Below are 8,819 nucleotides of genomic sequence, written 5' to 3'. Positions count from 1 at the left end.
CTGAACCTCATTTTGATTGGCGGTGATATGTGTGAGATCACTTTTAGACCATGTGAGGTCACTTTATGAGACCATTTGTTTTTGTAGAAGCTTGGCAAGTTGAATGGGGTGATCATGTGACTGGAGTAGACCTCCAGACAGTGATTATTCTCTGTTATAATTGACAAGCACAATACAATATCCCCTAATGTTTGTATTTTATGTCTGCTAAGGACGAGGAGTTTTCGCCAAAGGAGGCTTTGTTGTGGAGTACCGAGGTGAACTGCTTACACAACAGGAGGGCGAGGTCCGAGCTGATCACTACAATGATTCTGCAAAGGTGTTTCTTTTCGATTTTCAATGGAAAGGAAGAACATGGTGGTAAGTAAGATTGATGAGAACAAAATAAACATATTACTACCTTTTGAGATCTTAAAAAAGCAACAACATTCAAATGGAGACAGACATTTTAATGGTAGACCTATCTCAGGCCCAGATCCTAGTTTGACCTTGTCCCTGACCTAAACAGTGAGGAAAAATATTAGTCATCAGACCAACTGGTTTGCTATCATAGCATCTGCACTCCTTTTTTAAACAACGCGTTAGGGACTTTTCTGCCCCTTTTCTGAAATAGAAACCCTGTGCTGCAATATCTTCATTAAACTGTGACATGTTATGTTTCTATGCAGCACGAGATGCATCTGAAGAGGACTCCTCTCTTGGGAGACTCTTTAATGATGATCACAAAAGACACAATCTCAAAATGAAGGCCATACAAGCAAAGGAGGAGCCACACTTGTGCCTCTTCGCGACTCGAGATATTGTAGCTGGCGAAGAGTTGACTTATAGTTACGGTGATTCAGACTGGCCATGGAGAACACAGGTGAGGAACTTTTTTTAAAGATGCTAGATGAAATTACCACCCATCTTGGAAGAGCCGGGATGATGAGCAATTCACTACCCTGTCATGCAATATGTTGTAATGCAGACAGTGTCTCTTAACTACCAAGATGTAATTGATGTCTAATTGTTGTCTTGGTTCACTTATTTCAGGTCATCAAAGCTGATGTGTCATCCAGCCCAAAACCTACGGTAAGAACTTTACTAAAGTCATAGATCAATGAGTTTCTTTTTTCTATTTTCACATTTACTATTTCACTTTCACAAATACACATTTATAGTCTAACATCAATTTTTTTGCACTGGAATGCAGTGCACTTGTTGCATACATCAAAAGTTAACTAAATATACAATACATTCAAATATATTAAATAAAAACATTAGCAATAAGAACTCAGTAGTTAGGCTCTTGTGGGCTCATTTAGTAGCCCAACTAATGAGGGTATTGCGCTTCTCCTGAAAAGTTCAGTCCTGCATCTGACCAGAATAGGATGTTCAAAACTAAATGTTTCACCTATGGCATTTCCTGTGTGCTTTCTTATACAGTAGGTCCCCAGATGTATACAATGCATTAGATCACTTTTTGGGCCAAAACCTGAGTTGATTTGAGGGGATTTTTCAGAGTTTTAAAAATGTTGATTATGTGTCAGCATCCAGGGGTGTGTCAGTTTCTGCAAAAACAGTCTCTTAGTGCATAGATGTCTGGGACTATTCAGCCTGTTGGTCACAGGCTGGGAGCAGCACAGGGGCTGTGGCAGAGCAGAGCACCTGGAGCACTTAGGGGTGAAGTCCCTTGCTCAAAGCAAAACAGCAGTAGGTAGTACACAGGGACATTGAAGCCAGTAACCCACCAGGATTCAATATCCCCGTATACTACCAATTACTGTTGTGCCCATCAGCAAGGCACTGTACAACACACACATCACAGGCTGATAGCAGGACAGGGGCTCCAGACAGTGATTGTTCTCTGTAACTATTGACAAGCACAATGCAATATCTCCTAATGTTTGTATTTTTGTGTCTGCTAAGGACGACAAGTTTTTGCCAATGAATTCCTGTATACAGTAGCCCCCGGATGTAAACAATGCATTAGATCAGGGGTCGGCAACTAAGTTTGGCCTTGGGCCAATTTATTTCTGAGCTAATAGTTGGCAGACCAGAAAATAATTAGTATAATAACAGCCCAATTCATAGACCTATACAACACTACAAATTATACACAATTTTTTAACACCTGCTGGTTAGTATATTAATCAATTCGATGTCAATAACATCTTCATTTCGATCTGATTACACTGATAAAATCACCAGTCTATTAAATTAGTATTTTTTAATTCTCTGTGCATTCTTATCATATTTCTTGTTTCAACAAAACTGTTGCTGTTAGCAAATTATTAGATCTTAGACGTGCTTATGAATCAAAGCATGGTACTTTCAAAAGTTACCTTTCCACTCAGAGGCCCGACTGACACAGAGAAATGTATGCGTCAACTGCTAGCTACTCGTCCGTTGCTTAACCCAACAACGGAAGGTCACAAGTGCTTCCTTAAAAGCTGTCAGGGTTTAAACATCTTGTCTTTTCAGAAAGTGAATAGCAAATTCCATTTTATGTCTCCTCGAATATAGAAGGCTGCAGCTCAGCCTCATAGTCATAGAGACGATCCTTATGGCGGCAGAACGGCAAAGACCGGCCTTGGCTGTCGGTCAGGCAGTATTATACACTATTCGGATGAGATTCGATTTGCTGGGGGAGGTCGGGTAATGTAATTATGACCACGAAACACCATATCTGTAATTTTTGTCCTGTCTAAATCTGCCATGTCAGTCATTTTTAATTCCAACCTGAATAACCTAATGTTTTTCTGGTCTCCTGAAAGTACTAGTCCCGTGCGAATCGACATCAAGTTTTATTTATCACATGCGCCGAATACAACAGGTGCTTACTTACAAGCCCTTAACCAACAATGCAGTTCAAGAAATAGAGTTAAGAAAATATTTACTAAATAAAATAAGTCAGATTTCGCAGGCACATCTCCCCCCGCATCAGTATAGAAAGGGTCCCTAACAAACTGCATCAAACTGCATTGGGGCAGCAGGTAGCCAAGTGGATAGAGTGTTGAACTAGTAACCGAAAGGTTGCAAGATCGAATCCCTGAACTCATAGGATACAAGAAGTGATACGGGAGGCCATGACAGGAAAATCAGATAAGGGACCTGCCCAGGTAAATCTTATTGATGTGTTTGTTCCTATCTCCACTTGCCGCCTCTTTGGTCTCTGCTATTCTGAATTCTCTGAAACTCTAAAAGGTCTGAAACAAAACATTTTGTAAGGAAAATTCACTGAGAAGATTTGGCCATTTTAACAATTTAATTTAATCAAATGTAAATGGCAATATTATTGTCTCTGCTCCTTTTGGAATACTCCTTAACACAAAAGCATCATAACAAGGTACACAATGAAACAAAACAATGGGTAGGGAATGTAATAATCTCCATTCCCCGTAGAGATAGAACAGACACAAAGCAGGTGGGGGATGCAGAAGAAAAGGGGCGGCAAGTAGCCTAGCGATTATAGCGTTGGGCCAGTAACCAAAAGGTTGCTAGTTTGAATCCGAGCCGACAATGTGAAAAAATATTGTGTGCCGTCTGCCTGACTTAACCCTAAATGCTCCTGTAAGTCGCACTGGGTAACAGCGTCTGCTAAATATAAAAAAAATAATTAGCATTTAGTATCCAGTTTGTAAACAGCATGCAACAGTATAACACCTGTATAGAATTGAAACGCAACATGGTATGGTGAGGCAGTAGCAGCATGGTATGGTGAGGCAGTAGCAGCATGGTATGGTGAGGCAGTAGCAGCAGAAAGGAAGTGCATGGTCAAGCAGCAGCTATTAAATGCTTCAGGAATAATGTTTCATTGTGTCCCAAGGTTCTAAGAAGAGGAAGTGGAGTGAGGAGGAGAAAGGGGCAGCGGGGGAAAAATTGATGCAATTCATCCACTCCAGAGATACTCCAGGGAAAGCAGACTGTCTTTCATGCATCAAGGCAGCGCCACAAGCCCTCAGAGAGCAGGACTGGCGGGCAGTAAAGTATTATGTCAAGAATAGAATTACATTACGTGAGAGGGACTACCAGAAAATGATGTATTCATGTAATTTGAACTCGTTGATAAACGGCTAATGGCCAACAACTGCATCAACCAGCCTTCCCTGTGGCTCATTTGGTAGAGCATGGTGTTTGCAACGCCAGCATGGTGTGTGCAACGCCAGGGTTGTGGGTTCGATTCCCACGGGGGGCCAGTACCAAAAATAATGCATGAAATGAAATGAAAATGAAATGTATGTATTCACTACTGTAAGTCGCTCTGGATAAGAGTGTCTGCTAAGTGACTAAAATGTAAACCATAAACTAAAAGTACAGCTATCATGCTTGTAAACAAATTATAGAGTTCAAAAACAGATATATTTTTCTAAATACTGTTTTGTTGCATTTAACTGCCAAAAATGCTGTTATAGAAACAATTTCCTTAGTAGGTGATGTCAGAGGTCACCATGTGGGAGAAGTGGGAGCTCAGGATGATGAGTTTCCCCTAGTAATTACCAGTTGGAGGGCCATTCAAGAGGATTCTCCCCAGTGTTATGTAATAAATTACCACTAGTAATTACCAGTTGGAGGCCCATTCAAGAGGCTTCTCCCCACTGTTATGTAATAAATTACCACTAGTAATTACCAGTTGGAGGCCCATTCAAGAGGATTCTCCCCAGTGTTATGTAATAAATTACCACTAGTAATTACCAGTTGGAGGCCCATTCAAGAGGATTCTCCCCAGTGTTATATAATAAATTACCACTAGTAATTACCAGTTGGAGGCCCATTCAAGAGGATTCTCCCCAGTGTTATGTAATAAATTACCACTAGTAATTACCAGTTGGAGGCCCATTCAAGAGGCTTCTCCCCAGTGTTATGTAATAAATTACCACTAGTAATTACCAGTTGGAGGGCCATTCAAGAGGATTCTCCCCAGTGTTATGTAATAAATTACCACTAGTAATTACCAGTTGGAGGCCCATTCAAGAGGCTTCTCCCCAGTGTTATGTAATAAATTACCACTAGTAATTACCAGTTGGAGGCCCATTCAAGAGGCTTCTCCCCAGTGTTATATAATAAATTACCACTAGTAATTACCAGTTGGAGGCCCATTCAAGAGGATTCTCCCCAGTGTTATGTAATAAATTACCACTAGTAATTACCAGTTGGAGGCCCATTCAAGAGGCTTCTCCCCAGTGTTATGTAATAAATTACCATTACCACTTAACCAGGTGTATATTATCATCATAAAGTCTTTGACATTACGTATCTCTGAATGTACTTTGTGTTTTTTTTTTTTTTTTTGTACTCCAGGGAACAATACTGTACCCTTATTTCTACGTGTGTATACCTGCTTCCTGTCTGCCCCCCTGCCAGCCTGTCTGTCTGTCCCCCTGCTGGCCCGTGTGTCTCTGTCCCTCCGCCTCGCTGTTTGTTTGATTTTATAAATAAAACAATCTGCCCCCCAAAAATCTGTCCTTCTCCTTCCCTGACTTTTCCTGAATGTTTGTATTTTACACTTGTCAGAATTTTGAAATCACAAAAGTATTCAGAGCCTTTGTACCCATTTTATTTCACACCTATTAACTACTGAACCCGGCAAGACAATGTGCTGTAGGACGTTGGTCCCTATTCCCTATTTAACCCACCAAGACAATGTGCTGTAGGACGTTGGTACCTATTCCCTACTTAACCCACCAAGACAATGTGCTGTAGGACGTTGGTACCTATTCCCTATTTAACCCACCAAGACAATGTGCTGTAGGACGTTGGTACCTATTCCCTACTTAACCCACCAAGACAATGTGCTGTAGGACGTTGGTACCTATTCCCTATTTAACCCACCAAGACAATGTGCTGTAGGACGTTGGTACCTATTCCCTACTTAACCCACCAAGACAATGTGCTGTAGGACGTTGGTACCTATTCCCTACTTAACCCACCAAGACAATGTGCTGTAGGACGTTGGTACCTATTCCCTACTTAACCCACCAAGACAATGTGCTGTAGGACGTTGGTACCCAGATGCTGATGCATCTCTCTCTCCTCACTGAATGAATGACGAATGTGCGATAATTGTGCACCTTCACAATTTAATTTAAATTAGGCCTAACTGAGTCATAAGGAGGGTGAAGAGGTTGATTTAATTTACAAAGTGTAAGGATTAGGTTTTTTTGCATATTTATCAGCAGAAAATAATTTGACCGCATGACTTGTGGGTTGATACTAAAACTTTTACATTTTACTTAGTAAAAATCAGTTGTTATGGGACTGTTTTATTTACTTTAACTCTTTAATAATTATCACATTTATTGTAAGGGAAATGAAACCATTCTAAATGTTGCACCAGGCCTTCTGAATAATGCATATTGAGCGGGAAACAAACAATGCCAGACAACCTGATCAACCGGCGCATCGAAACTACACCTACAACTATACCACAACTAATTTCACACATAATAAGAGTTCGCCCATGTAATCTTGTCTATCGGCTATCTGATGAGTGATAATATTAGGCCTGTTTGTCAAATTGTATATGAAGAGATGGGCACATCTTGTAATTGGCCGATGCAGGGAAAGGAGCATCGCTTTATCAAATGGCTGGTTATAGTAGTATTATCATTTTAGTTTCTGTAAGAAGCTGTAACTGGACTTTATTAATGACTATAACTCTATTACTAATCACCTGGCTGGTTATAGTATTATTATTATTATCTGTTAGTTTCTGTTAGAAGCTGTAACTGGACTTTATTAATGACTATAACTCTATTACTAATCACCTGGCTGGTTATAGTATTATTATTATTATTATTATCTGTTAGTTTCTGTTAGAAACTGTAACTGGACTTTATTAATGACTATAACTCTATTACTAATCACCTGGCTGGTTATAGTATTATTATTATTATCTGTTAGTTTCTGTTAGAAGCTGTAACTGGACTTTATTAATGACTATAACTCTATTACTAATCACCTGGCTGGTTATAGTATTATTATTATTATCTGTTAGTTTCTGTTAGAAGCTGTAACTGGACTTTATTAATGACTATAACTCTATTACTAATCACCTGGCTGGTTATAGTATTAGTATTATTATCTGTTAGTTTCTGTTAGAAGCTGTAACTGGACTTTATTAATGACTATAACTCTATTACTAATCACCTGGCTGGTTATAGTATTATTATTATTATCTGTTAGTTTCTGTTAGAAGCTGTAACTGGACTTTATTAATGACTATAACTCTATTACTAATCACCTGGCTGGTTATAGAATTATTATTATTATCTGTTAGTTTCTGTTAGAAGCTGTAACTGGACTTTATTAATGACTATAACTCTATTACTAATCAAACCTATAAATAAAGTTGATGAAATGGATTCCACTGTAGTGTTTTATTGTCAGGGAAACTAAAATAGGCTATTGGCCTATGTGTTTCTAGGACTAGAATTATACAAAACATATCCTTGACTCTAAACAAATAACTATTGTTTTTTTTATTAATATATTCCCATTATTTCTTCATGATGTTAATCATTTACAGTAGTTTATGCACTATTTATAAAGCATTTATATATCAAGCATATTTGCAAACCTTGTAGGTTGATATGCATCTGATGCATATGCTAAAGAGAACGCCCGGCAACATTCTCTAGTGGGTTCTGATACGCTGAAAGGCAATTCAAACTGATCTAGATTAGAATCCATCTTCCCCTTGTGCCCTAAACAATAGCCTACACGATTGTCCCCAGATGGTACTAGTTGGTCGGAGCTTGGTCCCCAGATGGGACTTCCTGTTGATGCCAAATAAGGAGTTTCCTCTTGTGTCCCCACAATGTCATCTACCCTCATTTCAATCAATCAGTTACATTTGAAGGGGTGTATTCAGTTTAGATTTTTTTTAAGGTTTTTTGACGTTTTCATCTTGTCTCCAGGTTGTCAGGAAAGTGGAGTCCCCAGAATGTGGTGTGAGAACAGGTGTCCCCAGTAGGTGATATAAACACGTATGCGTGTGTGTGTGTGTGTGTGTGTGTGTGTGGATGTTGTGAAACGCTCTTTTGTGTGTCTAAATATGAGTTTCCCCCTGACTGGCTCTCAACTCTCACTGTTCTCATCCATCATTCCCTGACAGCACTCAGAAATACACTCACACACACACACACACACACACACACACACACACACACACACACCACACACACACACACACACACACTCACACAAAAACACACACCCTGTTATTTCACAGCATGTGTAAGTGTAACGTGCTAAAAGTCCATATTACCCATATTTTTATTTTGTAAAATTGTGTGTTCCAACTCTCTGAGTGGAAGTAGTAATTTCAAAGGATTTTTGTTGATGTCTTACTGCAGAGACCACCTCATTTGAGATGTCAACAGACAAAACTAAAAATGTACTCTCTGAGTGCCCATGACATTCTCTCTTTTCTTTTATTAAGGAGGGAGGGAGGGAGTTGGGGAGTAGGGAGAGTGAGTGAGTGTGAGACAGACAGAGGATATATGTAATAATATAGCACTTCTGTCAGCAAAGCTCAAGGCCATCGGTTATTCTACGTGTACACCATTATCTATGGATTACACACACACACACACACACACACACACACACACACACACACACACACACACACACACACAGTATAGGTCCAGAAAAAGTCTCACGGTTAAGATGGCATGGACCGGTTTTAGCCCAAACCCACACCCTATCTCTATGGAGCAATGTGACTGGAGTCCTCCAGGACTGGTAACATCTGACTAATGACCATAGAATTTCACTCTCTTTGTCTCCCTGTCCCTGCAGAAGGGCTCCAATGCCTGGAGGGTTGTGGTGGTGGG

The 8,819-nt window shown here is 39.7% G+C and overlaps 1 non-coding gene across 1 annotated transcript; it reads left to right on the top strand.

The window, feature by feature from the left end:
- Positions 1-214: 214 nt before the first annotated feature.
- On the top strand, positions 215-5,427 carry LOC123729292 (uncharacterized). The gene is made up of 4 exons (XR_014381929.1): positions 215-360; positions 669-862; positions 1,033-1,071; positions 3,809-5,427. It is a non-coding gene; the product is annotated as an uncharacterized LOC123729292 (transcript).
- Positions 5,428-8,819: the final 3,392 nt, after the last annotated feature.

The sequence above is a fragment of the Salmo salar genome, chromosome 20 (assembly GCF_965601325.2).
Source record: "Salmo salar chromosome 20, fSalSal1, whole genome shotgun sequence".
NCBI lineage: Eukaryota > Metazoa > Chordata > Actinopteri > Salmoniformes > Salmonidae > Salmo > Salmo salar.
Note: the sequence above shows the minus strand (reverse complement) of the source record. Positions and strands in the feature narration are given on the sequence as shown.